The following is a 23,328-nucleotide window of genomic DNA, read 5'->3' as shown; positions in this document are numbered from 1 at the left end:
TATTTGGGTATCAGGATATAGACACACACACACACACCCCCCACACACTTTGTGTATACTTTGTCTATGTGTGTTTGTGTATATCTATGTACACAAAGATGCAGGTTCTAAATATCTATAAAATTAGATATATATATCTATAACCTGTTCTAAATATCTATGTAGTATGTGAGGGTACAAGTGCGAAGGTGGAGGCTGCAGAGTGAAAAAGGTAGACTTGCCTCAATTATCAATTACCTGACTATTCCTAATTTACCCTTATGTATCCTTCTTTGTGACACTGGAATTCTATCTTTGACAGCTGGAAAAGTATTAGACCTTGTCAGGAGAGAGGGTTAGAGGGATCACTGAAAGAAGGAGCCTTTCTCTTCCTGGCTTTGAAGATTTTCCACTCTTGCTCGAAGGACGTGGCCATCAGCAGCTAAATTTTCTTGATAGTGAGAACATCCTCTGTCAGTTGTCTGTAAGCGACTCAATGGTGAATAGCCTTCAGTGAAGTTTCTCTAGCATCTAGCGGGGGAGCTTACCAGCGAATGTTGCCAGTGGATGGCTTCCTAGCAAGTTTATTGGCACTCCAGCGGGTTGCTTCCTGCTGAGTTTTACTGTTATCCCAGTGGGAGATTTCCTTCCACCTAGCCCCAGCCAGCAACACCTCAACAAATCGCTCTTCATTTTGTGGGCCACAGTTTCACTCTTTTGAATGAGATCTAAGCTTTGTCTTAAGGGTTGGGAGGTGGAAACCCTCTTTGAGTAGCTGCCCCGTGTGTGTTTTCCTTCCTTCCTTTCTTCCTTTCGTCCTTTCTTTCTTTCTTTTTTAACCTTTAGCTTTCTCTTTAGTCAGACTATTATAAGCTAGTTAATAGTTTCATGAGAAATTTTTCCCTAATCAAATAACTTCTGTGATTTCTGTTCCTGTAATGTATCTTACATAATAAATATGGATTGTACATATATTAATGATGTAATTTAAGATGCTATTTTTTGAGAAGGTAAAGAGGAAATACTTTTCCTTAACTTTCAAAAGTCTTTTCATCCAAAAGCAATTTTTAAATGACCAGTGGAACTTAGGAAAGAAATATTCAGAAAACCAAGGAAGAATCAGAGCAGATTGGAATACAGGTGGAGTCTCCATCTGGAGCTAAAAGATGACAAAAATAAGTTTCCTAACAAAACAGAAGCTTCAGACTGAAATGATGAAAGATGGACACTAGAAGGACTTTAGGGAACACTCATCAACAGTGACACTGACAGTTTGATCTAGTTTTAATTTAATGCTTTTCTAGTCCAAACCCTGTAGATTAGTTTATTGTTAAGACCAACATACATGTAATATGATATTGTCCTAATTGTGCCTTTTCTGAATTATATGTGTCATGTTTTTTTAAATTGAAAGCTACAAAATAAGAAAAATAATGTTACATGTTTAGTATTTAAAGATGATAATAATACGTCATATATTCACAATACAGGAAAACTACTTCAGCTTAAAAACCATTCGATACACCATTTGCAAAATATTTTCTTGTGTATTAAGGATTTTGTACATAAAGAAATCCTCAGTTGTCACCTTCACTGTAATTGCAATGACTCTAAATGACCCTATTTATAAGACTTCTTTGGTGAAACATAACAAATCTCATTTCATAATAGTTTTTTTCTTGGAAAGGTTCACCGTACTGTCTGGATTAAGTGTCTACTCTTGCCTAGAGGTGTTATTATGTGGATGAGAAGTTGGAGATGTCATTATGATACATAATTTTGTGGCTGAAATATATAATGCTGCGAATTAATTTGTGACTAAAATTCAGTTTGCTTGTGATTAACATTTAGTTTGATATTATAAATCATGGTAATTATAGAGAGAGTTCTTGTTTTACAATGTTCTTCAAAACTGTTAAAGCTGAAGTCAATTTCAATAGCTGTGTGAATATGCACACAGATATTATCTGTGTCAGAGTTATCAGGAGTCTTTGGTAATTATGTATGTATAAATATACATATATATAATTATAATAAACATATATTGCATTATATGTCAATATATATATTACATGTTTATAGATATGTATATATACATATATAAACAACCTTATTTTCTTTTAGAATTGAGTCACACTGCTATGCAATTATACTGTTGATCATAACACATCACTCTTTTCATCAATTCCTAATAGATTTACCTTATTTTTGAATATTTGACATGTTGTCAGATTCTTATCACCATTTGGCACCATTCATCTAATAAAGAAAAAAAGAAATGAAATCAGGGCAAGAAAAACTTGCTCAAGAAATACTTCACACATGTTCAGTGATGACTTAATAGAGTTTATTTTAAATAATATGTATGCTTTATTGTTCCAAGGATGTTGACTGAGAACACTTGTGTACTTTCCCCAAATGTCTGGAATAATGGCAAATATATATAAAATCTATGACAAGATGAGGAATGAATGTGTGCTTGTGTGTTGGGGGGGTAATGGCAGCAGATATATTAACATTCATCAATTTTGGTGAATTTCTGAAAGAATAAATGCATTGGTTCACACAGAGCAAAGACTAGGAAACTACAGTGAGGGGCACCTAGGTAAGCCTCTGTCTTCAGCTCAGTCATGATCTCAGGGTTCTGAGAGCAAGCCCTTCACTGGGCTCCCTGCTCAGCCGGGAGCCTGCTTCCCCCTCTCTCTCTGCCTGCCTCTCTGTCTACTTGTGATCTCTCTCTCTGTCAAATAAATAAATAAAATTAAAAAAAAAAAAAGAAGGAAACCACAGTGGTTGGTCTGTATTATAAAAGGAATCCACAGTGCTTTGAAAATGTTTTCACAAAGAAAGGGGGTTCTTTTTTTTTTTTTTTTTGATAGTATGATTAGGAGGGCAAAACTATATTGTTTCAGGAAAGTAAGCATACATTTTCTCTGTTAGGGAAAAACACAGATGTTAAAAATTTTAACACACACACACACCACAAAAAATTTATTCTATAAGAACACACTTGAAACATAAAAGCAAATTAAAGCAAAATATTAAATGAACTGGTATGATTTCTGAAAAACATGATTTGAAATTGTTTTCTAGAACAATTTCTTTAAAGGAACAAGGATGTAAAATGATACATGATTCCTTTTCCTTTTCTATGGGTCTAACATGCAAGTGAAAAACGTATATCATTTAATGAGTTTATTGAAACTCTCAGGAAAGAAAATGCTGTGTGATTAATCAAGTTATAAGACAAAAAGCTTGTGCCCTATATTCAGGGGCCTAGAGCTCTTAAAATGTAAACTTTTACTTTATAGGCTAAACTTAAATCTACAAGCCTCTAATTAATACGGCCATTTTGTACTGCAGATAAATAGTAACATAAAAATGATAACAAAGTATTCAATTTTTCAGGGCATCTGGGTGTGTCTCAGTTGGTTAAGCGCCCATCTCTTCATTTCAGCTCAGATCTTGATCTCGGGGTTTTGGGATTGAGCCCCACATCTGGCTCTGTTTTTAGTGTGGATCCTGCTTGGATTCTCTCTCTCTTTCTCTGCCTCTGTGCTCTCTCTCTCTTTCTCTTAATAAATAAACAAATTTTTTTTTTTAAGAGTATTCAATTTTGAGGTCAACCTACAGGAAAATGCAGAAGAGAGTTTTGGATTCACAAAATAAAATCCCAGGTCTAGCTGTGTCTGAATTTAACAGGATAATTAACTCTGTAAAACTATACATAGATTAAAAGTAAACATAAAATAACACCCCAATACTCTTGGGAATTTAAGGAAAATTATCTTAGCCTTGATAAGCAATTAGAGGAAAAAAACCAAAAACTCATCCTTGAAATATTTAAGCATAATGTAGACTTCATTTAGCTTTCAGTAGTCCAAAATTATCAATAAAAAATGAGGGTATATTTATTCTTGAGAGAGGCGTTAGTTATATAATTATCAGTTCTTTATGGAGGCCCTTACATAGTGTCAGATTCAAATTAATATTACAGATAAATTCCAATTAAAATGAACTACTCATAGTAAAAATTTATTAAGCACCCAGGGAAAGATGCTTCCATAATAAAAACCAGCACAATGAGTTCCACAGACTGTGGATACTGAGATTTGAAGATATAAAGTTAAAAATAGGGCGCCTGGGTGGCTCAGTGGTTAAGCCGCTGCCTTCGGCTCAGGTCATGATCTCAGGGTCCTGGAATCGAGTCCCGCATCGGGCTCTCTGCTCAGCAGGGAGCCTGCTTCCTCCTCTCTCTCTCTGCCTGCCTCTCTGCCTACTTGTGATTTCTCTCTGTCAAATAAATAAATAAAAAATCTTTAAAAAAAAAAAAGTTAAAAATAGCGAAGATCATTAAAAAAAAAAAGAATTACAAATTTTAAAATACGTGATGAGAAACAGAAATTCTATTGAATACCACACATGGAAAATGAACTATTAAAAGTATAAGAAATAAAATATTGGCAATAATTGAAATTGGAAATCAAACACAGGCTTCAGGTCAGGATAAATGTAGCTCATGAGAGAATTTAAAAACTGTCAAATAAGGGGCACCCAGGTGGCTCATTTTTTGGGGTGTCTCATTTGATTTTGACTCAGGTCTTGATCCTAGGGTCCTTGGATCACGCCCCATGTAGGGTTCTCTGCTCAGTGGAGAACCGATTTCTTCTTCTCCCTCCGTTGCTCTCCCTGCTTCTTCGCTGTCTCTCTCTATGTCAGATAAATAAAATCTTCAAAAAAGAAGAAGAGGAAAAATAAATAAATAAATAAATAAAATTAAAACAAACAAACAAACACCAAAAGATAAATAAATAAACCTCGGAAATATATTAGGAGAAATGTTTATATCATATAACATATATATTCAAAGAGATGGGAAATATGAAACAAAGTAAATATGGAGAGATTATTTTTAATATATGTAAGTATAATTGAAATTTCCTGACGAAAGGAAGTAAAAAAAGGCACACTGTATATTAGAACATTAATATTAAAAATATATGTAGAAATGATTAAAAAATAATTAAAACATCCAATGTCCCAAAAATAAAGATAAAAAGAAATTTACACTTAACATTTTTTTAAAGATTTTATTTATTTATTTGACAAAGAGTCATAGCAAGAGGAAGACAAGCAGGAGGAGTGTGAGAGGGAGAAGCAGGCTTCCTGATGAGCAGGAAGCCCAAAGTGGGGCCCAATCCCAGGACTCTGGGATCATGACCTGAGCTGAAGGCAAACGCTCAATGACTGAGCCACCCAGGTGCCGCAGTATTATTTTTTTCCCAGTATTATTTTTAATATCTGTATTTATTAGCATCACATTAATTTCAAGCATTTGATATCTCTATTTTATATGTATATAGATGTTACATTTAATATCTATATGCATTTTAGCTGTATTTTACATATGTATTTTATCTATAAGGTATCTGTTGTCATATTTATCCATTTTTAATTTTATCTTTATCTTTATGTAATATAGTGTGTATATGTTATATAATTTGTATAATATAGGTGTATATTTCTATCTTCTACATCTAATATTTATATATATATTCATTAATCTGAATGCAAACATTTGGTAACTGGAGTAGAGATGATTATTATTTATTTATAGGGAAAAATTATGCCACATACTATGTACATGAGGCTGTGTTCATCTGCTCTGGAAAAAAAATTCACAGAATTGAAATTGAGGGTTCTACATGGTTGAATATATATGGTCATACATCACCTGACAGAATTTATTTTTTCAAGGGTCAGAATGATGAATCAAGTGTGATGTCATAGGAACCATCACCTCAGCATGCTCTGATCTTTAAAGGGTCACTAAACTCTGTCATTCTTCTGTAATGTGATACTGTTTCAGATTTCAGACGTTTTCAATATAGGGCTTCTGTTAATGATCAAATATGACTATTCTATTCACACAGCTGGAAAGGGGGAAATGACCATGAGAAGGATCTGGTTCAGCACTCCACTTATTAGGCATGCCCCATTTCTCTCCAAATGGAATGGGGAACATAATGTAATACTCTGGATCCCCGGGGTAGAAACACAGAGATGGACACTGTTTTCAATAGGGCTTTAAATGGGTAAATATTCTCTTTACCTAGTATTCAATTATCTGAATAAATGGCTGTGAGTCCCCTAGGACTTGGGAAATCATAGCCATATATTACCAAGGTTGTTACAGAGACTCTTCATGGGGATCTGGCTTCTCTTTGAGTTCTGGGTCTGAAAACTGGTTAAGGTCTAGAAATTAAGGAAAAGGTTATGGCTTTATATTGGGGCATCTGTTTTCAACTTCCTGACTGTTTTTCCTTAATACCTTTAGGTTGCTTAACTTGAGAAATTCTCTTGGTGGCTATCTATTTTTTGTTTCCCTAAGCTTTATTTATTCTAATAACCATCTTCAGAGTTTTTTGGAACAGCCTTCCTAGCCCCTCACTGACTGTCACTCTGACGTTGCTGCTCATTTCTGTTTTTGAGCTTACTTGGCTTCTGATGGTCCTGACCTCTGTAAATTTGATATTCTATTTTCACCCTGGCTCTACTATACCCTAGTTTGGGAAGGGTCTTCTTTCTCTTGTCCTAGTCTGCAGATAAGAGAACCCTCTGAGGTTCTCAATGATGCTCATGCCCCTCCTGCCAGTGTGTTTCTTCTCATTTAATGGAGAGAGTGTACTGCAGGTCTTTCTCTTGAACAGAGCATGCTGATGTGTGCTCAGGCCAGAGATGGCATTTTCAATGTACCATGCCTACTTCCCTAAATCTGTTGGTTTCTCTGTTCACTATCGACCATGCAAGTCACAGACAGTAGGTCAAGCAATTTTATTTCACTTGGTGAGGGCCATTTTTCCGTGCTTCCAAAAGCCAAATAGAAATAGCATATGAGTCTTTGCCAGATATTGCTTCATGTATCATGGGGCAGTGGTCTCATTTCCAAAGGTCTACCTTCCAACATAATTCCCCATTTCACTGGATTCATTTGGCTCCTCAGACTCCTAAGGGGAGCCTGACTCCACCTGACTAGCTCCTATAGTGCCATCAACATACATCACCTGTTTTCTCCCTCAGCAGGCCTAGCGCAACTCTGGTCATATTATATTGTGTTATTGGTTATTGGTTATTGGTTATTGATTATTGGTCCAGCGGCCAGCCAATGAGGAGGTTAGAGATGATCCTGAGGAGAGCATGCATTGGTACTCAAGGAAGAAATTTCATAAATCAGGGACACGGGGGCCATTTCTGTATGCTAAGAGACAGGAAGATTTGGGGTTGCATTCCAAGTCTCAAGGCCCCATTTCTTCCCAAGAAGGACCATGATCTATTACAAATACAATCTACATTCACATTCTCTCAGCCCCTGAATTTCTAGGTCTTAAACTGAGTTTATTTGCATTGTCCTCTGGCTAATTGAGATGAAAATTCCATTAAATGTGTAAACGAGACATTCTGACTCTCCTACTTGACTTTATTCTGGTAATTAATCATGCTCAACTATATATCATCTTTGCCAATGTGTCAATAAGACTCAGCAATACTCAGCGATAGCCATCAAATCTCATTGTGTTTATAAATAATACTTCCTTGAACCTTCCATATGCATTGGATGTTTCACTCGTGGCTTTAAATTGTATCAATTTGCTTAGAGCTGAACTGTTTCCCAGAACTCCTTTTCCTGCATGTTTCTAATTAGAATGGACCACAAGAGATCTTTTTGTGTGAGATTGTAAGGGCAGAAAATGAAACAGAAGTCCTGTTTGTTGTTTCATTTTGTGAAATTAATTGAAGATCTTTTTGTAATTCATACATACCAGTTACCTGTTGGCTAACCTCATTGGCATGGGACATTTATGCCTGTAAGCACTCTACCCTACCCGAGATCCTCCTTCAGCGTCTCTGAATCCTGGTTAGAAATGTGTTTAGTTCTATGAAAAATGATGCCAACCTCTTCCTTAGAAAACTCATTTCACCAAGAATAGAGGTAGAGATAACTGGCATGAGTTCTAGTCCGCGAGTTTGTTCTCTACGGTTTCAGCTCGCATCTGTTTTCTTCCTAAGTGCCGCCCTGTGGACGTCAAGTTCCATTTATGGTATAAACACAACAGCCTTTCGGAAACAATTATGTAAGATCAAATCCCCGTAGCACATTCCTTACATATAACTTCTAGTTGTTCTTCTTGGATTAAATCATGACTGATAAAGTGTTCACCAGTGCATTATTCCATTCCAGTTTACTATAATAAAACTCTTAACAGTGTCTTTACTACACAGTGCCACAGACTGTTAGTGATGAGGCCCTACTTTGCATCCCACCAGCAGGAGACATCTAGTCCCTAAATACCATCGGAGGATCTGTTTCATTGTATAACTCATAGCATCCACTGTCTCAAGACAAGATTCCTCAGAAACAGATTCTGAGGCAGACAACTTCTTGTAGGAATTTTATGGAAGAGCACTTCCAGAAATATCACTATAAGGAAATGAGGGCATTGGGATTGGGCAGAAGAAAAAAATCATCTGGATTTAGATGGCAACAGAGGCATCATTTTACCCCACAGAAGATTTGGAGCTGGAAAGCCCTTTCAGAATGTTGAAGAGTCTAAGATTTTAATTTATTTGTTAGCTTGCAAGTTACCCTCCCACAGTTTTGTAGATGCTGACAGAAGGCATGGGTTTCCTGGGCCAGCGAAAAGGGACTCTGCTATTCACAGCAAGAAGCAATGAGCATATTTGTGTCAGTTCCCCTGGCCACCAGACCCTACAGAGGCAATAGAGTGCAGAAGGGTGAATGGCTGCATACACAGTGGGTTGTGGTACAGAAGAGAAATGCTGAACTTAAGGAACTCTGATCTTTCATAACCACAGTATACAGTCCTGTAGCTCCTACTGAAGGAGATATTATCTCTGTCTTCTAAGATGTTAGGCAAACTTCCCCTTTTTTCCAGAGAGGTGCTCAATCTGTTTTCCAAGTGAGTTTCCTATGCACACTACGCAGTGCCTATGCTGAACAATGTGCAGGAATGCGAGAGAGAACTCTGGAAATGTCTTGCAAGACAGAGTTATCATGGCTGTAAACAGGAGGGGCTGATCTTTGAACCTGCTGGCCGCTGCGTACCGATGGAAGCAATATCCAGAAACAGAGTTAGCTCCGACTCATTGCAGCCCACAGTTCTGGTGTCTAGGGCAACAGTGGTTTAGTCTGACATCTAAGAGTTCTAACACGGTATGCGCTACCCGTAATATGTCACTCTGTGAACCACCATCACCTTCCTCTATCTTGTTAGTTCTTTAACCCACGTCAACACAGATTCGTATCACCTGATGTTTCCTTCCCATCGAACCTCTTACTTTTTCCCCCCCATGTCTTCATTTTATCCTGTTCATAGTTTCGATCTACATAATTTCATTTGTAGATATTTACCAAGTCTTTGCCGCTCCGTCTTTTTATTATGATTTTATGTAAGTTGCTAGAATAAACATTTTCTTCCTTTCTGCATCAAATAAACAGATGGCTGTTTCCATACTGTGAAATATGAGAGTAATTAAATGAATTCAAAGATAATCATGCAGATATTTCTATTTTCCCACATAAGGTAACTTTATCTACACTTACAAATATATTCGACTTTTAAAATGATGTCATTATATTCTTATTTTCACTTGTCAAATAGCTTAATCTAAACCAGACAACAGGATTTTCTCACTGTGATCAGAAGCCCAAATTTCCTAAGAACCCAAAATAATGTGTTTTAAGAACTTAAAAAAATTGGAAGATCATGATTCCTATTACCATCACAGGAATGGGGTTCTCATATTTACAATTAGCCAATGCCAAACATGGCTGGACATTTGAATCATAATGGACATTTTGAAGAAAATGGATTCTTAAATCAATATTAATTGAATTCCAGTACCAAAAAAGAATCTCTCTGAAAAGGCTTAGGAGTGGATTTTAGAAAGTTCTTCAAATAATTCTGATTACCAGCCAAACTTTGGAAATATCAGACTACATCAATCAAACTCATTTGTTATATAATCTATTAATTTACATAGAATATGAAACCCCCATGTCACCAAGAATCTCATAACGTTCAAATCAAAGAGTGTCTGCAGAGGTTTTCCTTTTGCTATTAGTTAGAAAGTGGTATGAACAATCCATCATAAAATGTCTCCCAAACTTTATCTAGGGAAATATTACCATTACTCAGTGGAAGACACATCCTAACCATCCTCAACAGAACTGAGCAGAAAAAAGGAAAAAAAAGAAGATAAAGAAGACCTTAATTTTTGTTAAATTGACAAATGTGGGTAACTGAAATGGTAGTATTTAAAATTGTGTTCATTATTAAAGAAGACCCATTGAAAATACATGTTCAAAATGAATGCATACTTTTTCTCTTGAGTATATTTCTTTTGATTCTTTTATTATTTATGTTAATATGATTTGAAATATAACTAAAGGCAAAAATACATTAAACTATGTTTATTGTGGATCTACTGCTTTCTAATTATCAATATAATCTGAAATACAATAAAAGTTAAGATTTCCCATCATCCATGAAGCTTCACAGGAAATATAATAATGTAATATAGTATTATATGTGTGTGTGTGTGTGTGTGTATGTGTGTGCATATATATATATATTTTCAATATTCAGGAACTACTTTTTTTAATGTTTATTTAATTTATGCTTAGAAGCTCCTTAATTTGATTTACACTTTGATGCTCCAAGTGACATCCACTGTCTCAGATCAAAACCTGATTTTCTCAGAAGCAGACACTGTGAAAGACAATTGGCTTGCAGGAATACTATTGGAGTGTTTTCAGGAACATCACTAGGAAGGAATGAGGGAGTCAGTGATTCGTTTTATTTTGTTTTGCTTGTATCTAGCATCGATAACTGTAAAATAAATAAATTCAACCTAGAATTCTACAGATAGTGTAAGTATAATCCTATCTGACATAAGAAGGTCAGAGTCAATATTTTTCTGTCCTTGGATCTTTGTCATGCATAAAATAATATATTTTCATTATATTTAAAAAATGGCTCTCTAGAAAGTATGCAATTTTCTTTAAAAAATTAAACTTAAAATTAAAATCAATTAATAGTATGATTGTGTGAATTCATTATACATTTCGTATAAAAATTATTTTTTTCACTATTGGAGAGATAAGCTATTAGTTTTTCCCTTTACCAACAGGAAATATTTTATTCATTAAAATTTATTCATTTATTCATTAAAACATTCAAATAAATGTTTTCTGGTTTTTTTTTCTTTTTTTTTTGGAGGGGGTTGCCAGAATGTATACCTTTTGTACCAGAGACTTTATTAAAGACTATTTAAAATTTTGACTTTGGAATTTTGTTTTTAAAATATTTTATACAGTATTTTATATTTTATATAAAATACAAAATACTGATACAATAAAGTATAAAATAATTTTATAAAATAAGAAAAAAAATAATTTGAGCAAAACAAGACATTGTAGAAAAATACTTTTATCTAAGATCATACACCCTAAGCCAAAATCATTTCTAAGTTAGCAGTTATGCATTGGAAACTGAGAAATTATAAGAATTAAATAATGAGGAATTTGTATTCACATTTCTCTGAATTAATGATCATGCAATTTCAGATAGAAGAGTAATATATGCTGTAATCAGAGAATCTTAATTCAGTATTTGAAGTCATTGACATTTAAACATTTTTGAACCAACTATATATATAGCCTATTCATAAGACTGTTACAAAGTAGCTAAGCGTCCTGCTTGGGTCAGAACTGAGGTACTGTTCCCGTTGAGCGGTGTTAGGCAACACTGCCCCCTAGAGGTTGTCTGAATATTCCCACTAGACCATGTTGCCATCTGTTAAGAAAGGCTGTTAAGAAATTTCTTAACTACTGGACAATGTTAAGGAACATAGCAAATGGGTAGGGCTACTTCATTTCAAGTGTGATGTATGAGATCTTAGAAATCTATGCAAAAAAAAAAATGGAAATCTATAACAACTTGAGTGCAGACATGTACTGACAAGTCTGTGGTCCTAAAAACAACTCTGGGTGAAAGTGAGGCCAGGTTTGAGCATCAGAGGAAGCAGTTTCCACATTGTGCAAAACTGGCCTTGGAAATCACTCCACCACATTGCTCTCGAAAAGACTCTGCACTCTGTAGGGATGGCGACGATTCCATAAAGGAAAACCATCCCATCAGAATTTGCAACTCTGATGATGCAACTTTGCCTGAAGGAGCAGATTATCACAATGTGGACGGTGACTTGCCAGTAATCAGGAGCGAAGAGTATCAGAAACCAGTGATAGAAAAGAGGGTGATTGTCATTCCGGAAGGGCCTGGAACAGAGAGGAGGAGAGGTGCACCGTGGAGAGGGCTTGCAGAATTGCAGCAATGACTTTGTAACTGGGTTTTATAAGTGGATAGTGATTTCCCAGGAATTCTGTGTGGTGAGTCCAGGAAGATATGGACCCTCACCACATAAAATAGAAATGGCTCTAAATGCTGAATTCAAGATAACACATAAAGTTATAGGAGAAGCCTGTACCTGATAGTCAGTGGAGGAAAGGAAGGAAGTTATCTAGCCCTTCAGGAGTATTACCAGAATGATTTATTATATGTTTCATTTTTTATAAAAGTGAGGGAGAAAAAGTAAACCTATGAAATAAAGCTGTGGTATATTTGAAATAAAGATAGTTCTTCAACTAAAGGGTGAAAACTTGACATCGTATCTTAGCATTTGTGGCCAGGCACTCCACTTTCTCTTTAAAATAAATAGTTGATTTACCAAGGTGTACAGTCATCTAATCTTATTTTTTGTAATGGTCAAATGTTCTAAAAATTACCTCACCTAGATGCTCAAGCTTTACGTCAACAGCATTGTCATGTTTCTGATAATATGTGCCCATAATAAGGTCTGATGAAAAACTTATGTAGAAATAAAATTACTAGAAAAGAACAGGAGATTATTGAATTAGGAAAATGACCACTGTTGAACAGTGACAAAAGTCAGGGGAGAAAAATAATACAAATTAAGAACTAATACATAGTTGGGGGCGCCTAGGTGGCTCAGTGGGTTAAAGCCTCTGCCTTTGTCTCAGGCCATGATCCCAGGGTCCTGGGATCAAGCCCCCAGTTGGGAGCTCTTCTCAGCAGGGAACCTGTGTCTCCCCCCCACCTGCCCCTCTGCCTACCTGTGATCTCTATCAAATAAATAAATACAAACACACACTTATGTGTGTGTGTGTCTGTGTATGTTTCATCATAGTAAACCATGCTAATTGGGGAACTAAAAAGTCCAAAACATGATTTATTGTGAAAATTTAAATTAATACTCAGTTTCACTCTTACCTAAATGTATCAGCTTTCTGAAAAATCACAATATTAGAATTTTGCAAAGACAGTACTTTTTAAACTATGCCTTACTTTGAAAGACCTCTGAGAAAATAATACATTAAGAAAGAAAGCAGTGTGTTGTGCAGATTTTTCTGCCACACTTAATTATGAATACTTTGTTTTCCTAGGTGAAGATTCCCTAATTTGCAGTTGTGTTTGGTTGCTTAGTGTCCTTTGAATGCAACATATGATTCTTCAATACCATAAATGTTCTGGTTCTCTGTGCTGGGAAGATGGGGACAATTTTGGTTAATATTCAAGACAAAGTCTGTCCCTAAAACTGTGAAACTTTGAGAATCTATTTTATTTGGTTAAATGTGATTGGTTAAGTAATTATTTTTCCTCATTTTCAAAGCCACCTGAAGTGACAGTAAAGTAATGAAAAAGACATAAACCCATAAAAAGAGTGAGAAAGAGAAGGCAAAGAAAAGGTGTCAAAGGATTTGTTAGGCAGGGAGTGGATAAATAAATTGTGGCACCTGAATGGATAGGAAAAAAGAAAGCTGAAATTCAAATGCCTGCAAAAGAGTGGAAAATATATTAGAGCCACTGCTATTAAAAAATCCTAGAAGAATCTAAATAAATGAAGTAATCAAATCTCTCTAAATCTGGGGTCTCTTTTATCACTGAAAACAAGAGCACTTAGTGAAATTCTTTATAAGAAAAATGTAACCTTGTTCTATTATCAAAACCCTGGCTGAAGGCAGAGCTACAGGGAATTAGAGAGAATTCAGCATGTAGAACTGCACTTCCTTTTCCAAGTTCCAGTAGTTCTTCTAACTCAAGGAGTTACCAGATGCAGCTGAGGTTAACAGAGATTAATGAAAATTTAGAAATAAGTGACAGTAGATTTACTGAAGGATAAAACTTCCAAATCCCTTCCAATATTTTATTCCTTATTCATGGTAATCAAATTTGCATACCTCAAGTATGAGATTAGAAAATTCCTTGCTTCATGGAAGTTCCTCAAAATGTTGAAAATAGAACTACTTTATGACCTAGTAATTGCACTACTGGGTATTTACCCTAAAGATACAAATGCAGTGATTCAAAGGGGCATGTGCACCCGAATGTTTATAGCAGCAATGTCTACAATAACCAAACTATGGAAAGAACCATTTGTTGATGTCCATCAACAGATGAATGGATAAAGAAGATGTGGTATATATGCACAATGGAATACTATGCAGCCATCAAAAGAAATGAAATCTTGCCATTTGTGATGACATGGATGGAACTAGAGGGTATCATGCTTAGCAAAATAAGTCAAGCAGAGAAAGACAGCTATCATATGACCTCCCTGATATGAGGAAGTGGAGATACAGCATGGGGGGTTAAGAGGGTATGAGAAGAATAAATGAAACAAGATGGGTTTGGGAGGGAGACAAACCATAAGTGACCCTTAATCTCACAAAACAAACAGAGGGTTGCTGGGGGGAGGGGAGTTGGGAGAAGGAGGGTGGGGTTATGGACATTGGGGAGGGTATGTGCTATGGTGAGTGTTGTGAAGTGTGCAAACCTGGTGATTCACAGACCTGTACCCCTGGGGATAAAAATATATTATATGTTTATTAAAAAATTTTTAAAATTAAAAAAAAAAAGAAAATTTCTTGCTTCAGAAATCTGCCCTATCTAAAGGAAGAGAGAGCTAAAGAAATACTGATAGTAGGGGCTCAAAATCCAGAAGTTGGAAGTTAGTGCTCCCACAGAAATGCAAATGCCTGGTCTCTTCCCAGTAACACCACACAAAGTCCCACCAGTTGAAACTGTCTCTAGAATTACACAAAGTTTATTTGGTTTCTTAGTTTTCATAATTTGGAACAAAATACGTAAGTATTTTAAATTTCATTAGTTTTTTTTTTTTTAAGGTTTATTTTTTTGAGAGAGAGAAGAAGAGAGTGAGTTGGGGGAGGGGCAGAAAGAGAGGAAGAGACAGAATCCTCAAGAAGACTCAGGGCTTGATCCCAGGACCCTGAGATCCTAACCTGAGCTGAAATCAAGAGTAGGCTGATCCACCGACCGAGCCTTTCAGGAGCCCCTGTTATGTGTGTGTGTGTGTGTGTGTGTGTGTGTGTGTGTGTTTAATTGAAGTAGATTTAACATACAGTGTTATATTAGTTTCAGGCATAGAATACGGTGATTCAACAATTCTGTATATTAATCAGTGCTCATGATGTTAAGTGAACAAAATATTTTATGTTTCTTAAGGATCAGAAAATTGTGCCAGGGGAATGCTATAAATTGGGTCCTTTTTTTCTCAACCCTGATATTGCTTCTTAGCCAATCCTTTGGCCACTATTTTCTCTTTGATGGTCCATAAGTGGTATAGCAATATTAGCAAGCCTCCTTGTGACATTTCAGTGATATAACTAGTGAAAATCCATTTATTTTTTATTGGGTTCCTCCCATATCCCAGGGTCTAGACTAGGCCCTTTATGTACAATGGTCATTAACTTATAATAACGTTAGTTCATGATAACTTCATTAGTAGATCTTACTATCCATGTTTTATAGAATTGAATTTTAAAGTGGCTGACACAGAATAAGCATTCAAAGGATGCTATGTTTTTATAAACTTAAAAATTAGAATAATTTAAAGCTTACAAAAATATCACAGATGTATAAAGATTTCCCATATACCCCATACTCAGCCATATTGTTACTATCTTAAAATAGTGTGATCCATATGTCAGAACTAATAAACTAAAACTGATACATTATTAGCTAAGTCCATACTCTCTTCAGAGTTCCTTACTTTTCAGCATAGGCCCCTTTATTCTTCTGGGATCCTATCCACTTTACCACATTAGATTTCAGTAGTCACGTCTCTTTAGGATACTCTTGACTGTGAGTTTCTCAGACTCTCTGACAGTTTGACAGTTGACTTTCTTGACAGTTTGGAGGAGTGCTAGTGAGATATTTTGTAGAATGTCCCACAACTGAGGTCTGTCTGCTGTTTTTTCCTCTTAAGATTAGACTGAGGTTATGAGTATTTAGGAGAAACATCCCAGAGATAAAGTGCCATTCTTGTCACGTGTCTTATCACAGGGTACAGATTATCAATGTGACTCACCACTATTGATGTTAAGCTTCATCATCTGGTAGCATTTTCCTTTTTAGGTTTCTCCACAGTAAATTTATTCGCCTTCTCCCTTTTCCATACTTGACTGTTTAAAAAGAAGCCAATATGTCCATCCCACACTAAAGGAATGGGCAATGACACTTCCCCTTCAAGGATTTCTATAAATTAAGAGAATTCTTCTGCACTTGAGATGTGTCTGTATCTGTTCTCCCCATTTATTTATTATATCTTGTTTATGTGTCAGTATTACTTGAAGATATTTATTTTATTAACTGGGTTATAATCCAGCAAGACTTTAATTAGTTTGTTGCTGAAATTTTTCCAGATTTTCATTTAGTTGCTATGTCCCCTTGACAAGTGTGTGTGTGTGTGTGTGTGTGTGTGAACAGTTTAAATACATATAGATAAGGGTTTTTTAATCCATCTTTAGAATAAGCAAAACCTCTATGATTATTTATGTTTCCTGTTCTAACCTCTCCTTCCAGTCTATCTGTAATCTACCCCTGTAGCAGTGAGAAACTTGAATTCCATCACCTTTGAGTGCAAACATAGAGAGACTAGGTAGCAGAGGCCTCACTCAAGTACTGTATGTGTCAATCATAAGGGACTGCAATACTTTAGTTGATATATCCTCCACATTCAGTCTCTGTCTGTGGGGTAAGAGCAATATCAGTGGGGAAGGTCAAGTAGAAGTCCCTGAAGCCATCTTCTCACCAGCCAAGATACTAAATAAAAAATAATAACACATTACCTCAGGGCAGGGGCTTGGGGGGGGGGATTTGAGATGAGCGCCATCCTTAAGCATACAAGGGTTGCAATCCATACCATGTTTCTAATTAATCCACTATTCTGGCACCTGAGAAAATTAATGGATGCTGGTGGTCGTTACATAAGTTGCTATAAACATAAAGTAGCCTTCATGGTAGCTTCCATGACTGATGTAGTATTTTTAGTAGAACAAATTAATGTGGCCTCAAGTATATGATATGCAATCATCAATCTGGTGAAAATATTATTTCCTATCCCATTCTGAAACAATACAGGCTCACATGGAATGTACTATAACATACATGTATATTAATACCAGTGTTCGTCAAACTATGGCCAGCAGGTCCAAGATGACCTGTGGCCTGTTTTTGTAGGAACTCAGAGCTAAAAAGCATTTCATAATTTTAAAAGTTGGAGAAGAAGTAGGAGGGGGAAGAGGAGGAGAAACAAGAAGATGAAGAGGAAATTAGAGAGACTACATGTAGCCAGCAAAACCTAAAATGTCCACTAATCAATCATTTATAGAAAATATTTGCTGGCCCTTCATTTATATTAATGTCATTTGAGCATATCAAGAATATAGTACTGACCTGTTACATCTATCCCATTATGTTATGGGTCAAATAGGCAAGAAGTGGCTACCATGTTGGAGGCCTTCATGTATCACATATGTTCTGGAAGGTAATAGCGAAAGCCTGTGGATTTTTTTTTTTTTTTAATTTCATGCATCAAGAGTGTAGCGTTTGCCATGACTTTCCCTCCAAAGTCAATGATAAATATTTCATCTTACCATTCTTACCAAAGCTGAGGCAGCACGACACATGGTGGGTCTCTTCAGGTATGGAGGCAGCATATTCCACATCTACGACTATCTTTCCAGACCATATACCCATTTAAGCAAAAAGCTCCCAGTTTTGAATGGTGTTATGATCCTGAAAGGACTCTTGAATAGACACATGCTTCAGTGCAAATGGACCTGCCACTGGGCCATGAAGTACAGCAGACCTTATACTATTGAAGTTACCAGTGGTGGGGAAAGATGCCATGTAGAACTGGTAGCAAGACCTAGTTAAAAAATCACAACAAGGGACGCCTGGGTGGCTCAGTTGGTTAAGCAGCTGCCTTCGGCTCAGGTCATGATCCCGGCGTCCTGGGATCGAGTCCCACATCGGGCTCCTTGCTCCGCGGGGAGCCTGCTTCTCCCTCTGACTCTGCCACTCTGTCTGCCTGTGCTCACTCTCGCTCTCTCTCTCTCTGACTAAATAAATAAAATCTTAAAAAAAAAAAATCACAACAAAGTCCCAAGAGTTGTAAAGCAAGGACATGCCATCAGCAACAAAGAATTAGAAGACTTTTGAAAAAATAACTCCTGACACATTCCTGCACATAGACCATATGTAGTAAGGGACTACGTGGCTGCAATAGTCAGGAGTTGGACTTGATCAGATCCAGCACGTCATAAAGCTGGGTTGGCACAGGAAATAACCCATTTAAGGTGGAAGAGGCATGTTGGACTCTGCATAAGAAAGACAAAATGGGGCAAAAATCCTACATGAGCTTATAGTTCATAGCCCCATTTTAACTCCACTGTTTCTATGTGGGGCATCCTATACAACCACTTGAAGGAATAGGGAAAACCTTCATTTACTGATGGCTCATCTCATTTTGTAGGTGAAGGCGAAAATAAAGGAGGGGCCTTGAATGATAGTGGTTAGAGAAAAGACTGTCCAGGGACCCAGTTTCAGTCAGGGTATGTATTCATCCATTTTTTATGGAAGAAAAGTGACCTGAGATTAGGATACACATAGATTGATGGCCAGTGGATAATGGTCTGGCCAGTTTCTCCAGTTTCTCCATGTTCTTCTTCTTTTTTTTTTTTTAGATTTGATTTGTTTATTTGACAAAGATCACAAGATCACAAGTAGGCGGAGAGGCAGGCAGAGAGAGAGGAGGAAGCAGGCTCCCTGCCGAGCAGAAAGCCTAATGCGGGGCTTGATCCCAGGACCCTGACATCATGACCTGAGCCGAAGGCAGAGGCTTAATCCACTGAGCCACCCAGGCGCCCCCAGTTTCTCCATGTTCTTAAAGATGAAGATGAAAGAGTATTATTATTATTATTGGACAAGTCTTAGTAGAGATCTATAGAAGAACATGGAATGTGCATGAAGTAAAACATTCGTACTACTTGTTAACATCCAGAGATTAAAAACTATTCATTGGCAAAATAGCATGGATTCAGTGATGTAACTACTATTATTGCCAATCCTCTAGTCAGCCAGCAACAAAGAATACTGAGTCCGTGATATAGTAACATGGGCTTGAAGAGGTCGGTAGACACTTAATGATAGATTGACTACATTGGTTACCTTGTACTCTGAAAGGGCCAAAAATTTGTTCTCACAGAAACAAATATATATTCTGGGCATCAGCTTGTCTTTCCTGACTATAGACCTTTAACCTACACTACCATATTAGGCATTAGCACTTATTTAACCTACTAGCATGGGGTACCAAATAATCAGATCAGTGGACTTACCACAAGGCAACTGGATGTGAGAGTGGCTTGTGGCTGAAACGTACTGAATGAGTAACATCCACACCTTCTAGAAGCTGATAGACTCTTAGAGCAGTAAATTGACTCTGAAAGGCAGAGATAAAGTCCAGCTCAGAGCCCAAACTCAGCCAATACACCACCATTACCCAGGATACAGTTTATGTAATAAACCAAGGATTGCTAGACGATGTTGGGTCCCAAACAGGATGTATCTGGGAACCAAAGGGCAGAAGCAGGAATGGCTGCACTTAATAACCATTTCTAACAAATCACTGGAGGATTTTCTGTTTTCTGTTTGCACAGCTTTAGGATCTGGAGGATTATAGATTCTTCTGCTAGAGAGAAACATCAAGAGTCTTTCTGAATTGTGAGCTACAGGTGATCCCTGGGCACATTGGGCTTTGATTACAGGGACCCACAGGAAGGAAGAAGAATGAATATATTACAAGGAATAATTTGCCCTCATCATCAATAGATGGCAAGGCTCCTGTTATATATTGGCGGCAGGGAGGAATCCGTATGGGACCAAAAATCATCTACTGGAATTGACCTCTGTACTCACTTGACTAATCGTGACTTGTGAAAGAACATGAGGACCAAACCTAGCCTGAGAAAAATAAGGGGTGTCAGAGGCTCAAGCCATGTGAGTGTACATTTGGGTCATACCAATATATCAACCAGCAAGATGGGCAGAGGCTAGGAGGATCTAAAATAGATAGAAGAGGAGGAGAGATGAATGTCTGTTGTCCTCGAGATCTGCAGTAGGACTATAGTTGGTCCCATTAGTCTTCCACTTCTAAGTTTGCCTTCAGGAAGACAAGCCCAGGGAATACTAAAAGATTACAGGATATACGAAACATATACAGGAAGTATATCCAAGTGACCAAGAAGACAGACAGTGTTTCTGACTGATAGCCCCTACAAGGGAAAATGGACTACCCACCAAAGGGACTGCTTTCATCAGGCAGCTTCTGCCCCTGAGATCCTCAGGGCGAACCATCTTGCTCCACATCACATTATTTCTGGGACAACTGGTGCAGAGTGACAGAATAAGATATGGTGTAAAGCTGAGCAATTTAGGCTGAAGATAGAACAGCTGTGATGGGCAATACTGATTGGAGAACTTCAGACAAAAATGGCCGAGGCCACACTGAGGCTGCCTCCCAGGTCAGTTTCTTCCTTGCCCAGGGCTTGTTTTGTTTTGTTTTTGGTATAACTTCATTTCTGCATAGAACCAAGGAGTTTTTCCCCCCCAAATTAAGCTCAGATTACCAAAATTATTAGAAAAGAGGCAAATATTTTAAAATTTGGTCATGTAATAATCATTTTGGCTATGGCCACATCTGGTTAGTACACAACTCTAGTAATTTTTGTTGAAAACATAGATGACTTTTTGACTCCAGTACAGTGAGTTAAGGGAACAGTGTGACTCATTTCAGAATCTCTGGGGATGTCATTAATAAAGCAACTCTGTAAATTTTTGAATTTTTGAGCTTATTATTCCTAAATGATTTGATGTGAGTTAGGGAAGTATCCAATAGGTTAAAAACTCAAAGGAGCAAGTTGCAGAGGAATTTTGTCCTGCAGGAGGAGGTAGCTCCACCAATCATTGGCTCTGTTATTCTAACAAGAGGAGAAAATGGGTTTCCAGTGCTGTAACCAGGGTAAGTTACTGGGAGGGAGGTACATGCTGAGAAGATAACACAAACACACACACACGCGCACACACACACACACACACACACACACACACACACATGTGTCAGGTGAAGTCTTCTCTCCATCAGTAGTCTTCCTCTTATATTATCTCATCTTGTTTTTCTTCTTGAGGAAAGAATTAACATTTAGAAAGCAGATTATGGTCTGGACACAGAGGATAGCCACTAAATGGACCACTTGCTGTTCTTTAAGTACACATTTTGTGTCCGTTGTATACTCATAAAAAGGGCTTTATGGCTATCATGAGTTCCAGCCAAACCCAGGCCTTATGGCATAGAGTGTACACTTCGCATGTGAACATCAAAACCTCAACTGCAGCATGTGGCTAGAAAAATAAACTAGGGCCCTGGGATCCTGACGTGCTCATCAAATATCTGTTTTATATTGCATTCTGGCTTAAATTCTGTATGGGAATTTTACTTTACATGAGGGAGTGCTTATTATTATAATATTCTTCCTTCTGTTTGTGATGAGGCAGTAATTGCTAGATTTCAAAATTATACTATTATATAAAGAATTTGCATCTTTGTGGAAAAGCTACACAAAAAGGGAATGAAAATATTTGTCTGGATATCAAATTATTTGTCCTAGGCCAATAAAATATATTTAATACTTTGAATTGAAAATAAATTGAACATATATTTATAATTTTTCTAATAAGTTAAACCTTCCAAAAGCTGCTAAACCATATAAAAATGTAATATGCAAACAAAATATATTTCATATAAATCAAATATGTTTATATTGTTTTTAATTGTATTGAGTTCAAATTTGAATAAATATATAGTAATTGTATTTTAATATATAGATTTACTTTTATTCATTAAAGGAAAGAACTACTTTGATTTAAGGTTTTTATATCATTTGCTTAGAAGATAATTTAAATCACCTTTTTTATCTTATTGGAATGAAATGAGGGCCAAATTAAAATAATATTCTAGAAATGTTTTATGTGTATATATATATATATGTATATATATATATGCAATTACTTCTGAAATTCAAAACTTTATTAGCTTTAGAGCTGAAGAGGGTTTTATTGAATGAAGGGAAGAATAATTGATCAGATTATGTTATGTATGTGACTATTGCATACTTTCCAAAATACAATGTTTATAGAAGCTGCCTCAATATTTAAAACTAATGAAGTGGCATGGGTTGCTTGGGTGGCTCAGTAGGTTAAAGCCTCTGTCTTCGGCTCAGGTCATGATGCCAGGGTCCTGGGATCTAGCCCTGCATCAGGCTTCTCTGCTCAGCAGGGAGCCTGCTTCCCTTCCTCTCTCTCTGCCTGCTTCTCTGCCTACTTGTGATCTCTGTCAAATAAATAAATAAAACCTTTAAAAAAAATAAAAAAAATTAAAATAATGAAGTGGCATTTGGAAAGTTCACTAATTAACCAACAGAGTCAATTTCCTTTTTTAAACCATTAAGGAAGTGAATAAAACTTAACAGGTATCATATATGTATAAATATAAATTGATTCAATTTCCATTTGAAGCTCAAAATCTGTATGTAGTCTTCCCATTCATTTTGAATTAGAATGAACAAGAGTTAATGATACTCATTAACAGTTTTAATGTGAAATGATAAGTTCATTCAACATGTTGAGAACTACTGAAAAAAAAAACTTTTTCATTAGTTATTATAAACGGGCTATACTATAATTAATCCTTATTCTTTTTCTAAGATTTTATTTATTTGAGAGATAGAGAGCATGAGCAGTGGGGAGAGGGAGAAGGAAGCTCCCTGCGGAACTGGGAGCTGGACATGAGGCTCAATCCCAGGACCCTGAGATCATGACCTAAGGCAGA

The sequence above is a fragment of the Mustela erminea genome, chromosome 15 (genome assembly GCF_009829155.1).
Source record: "Mustela erminea isolate mMusErm1 chromosome 15, mMusErm1.Pri, whole genome shotgun sequence".
In the NCBI taxonomy this organism is placed as follows: domain Eukaryota; kingdom Metazoa; phylum Chordata; class Mammalia; order Carnivora; family Mustelidae; genus Mustela; species Mustela erminea.
Note: the sequence above shows the minus strand (reverse complement) of the source record.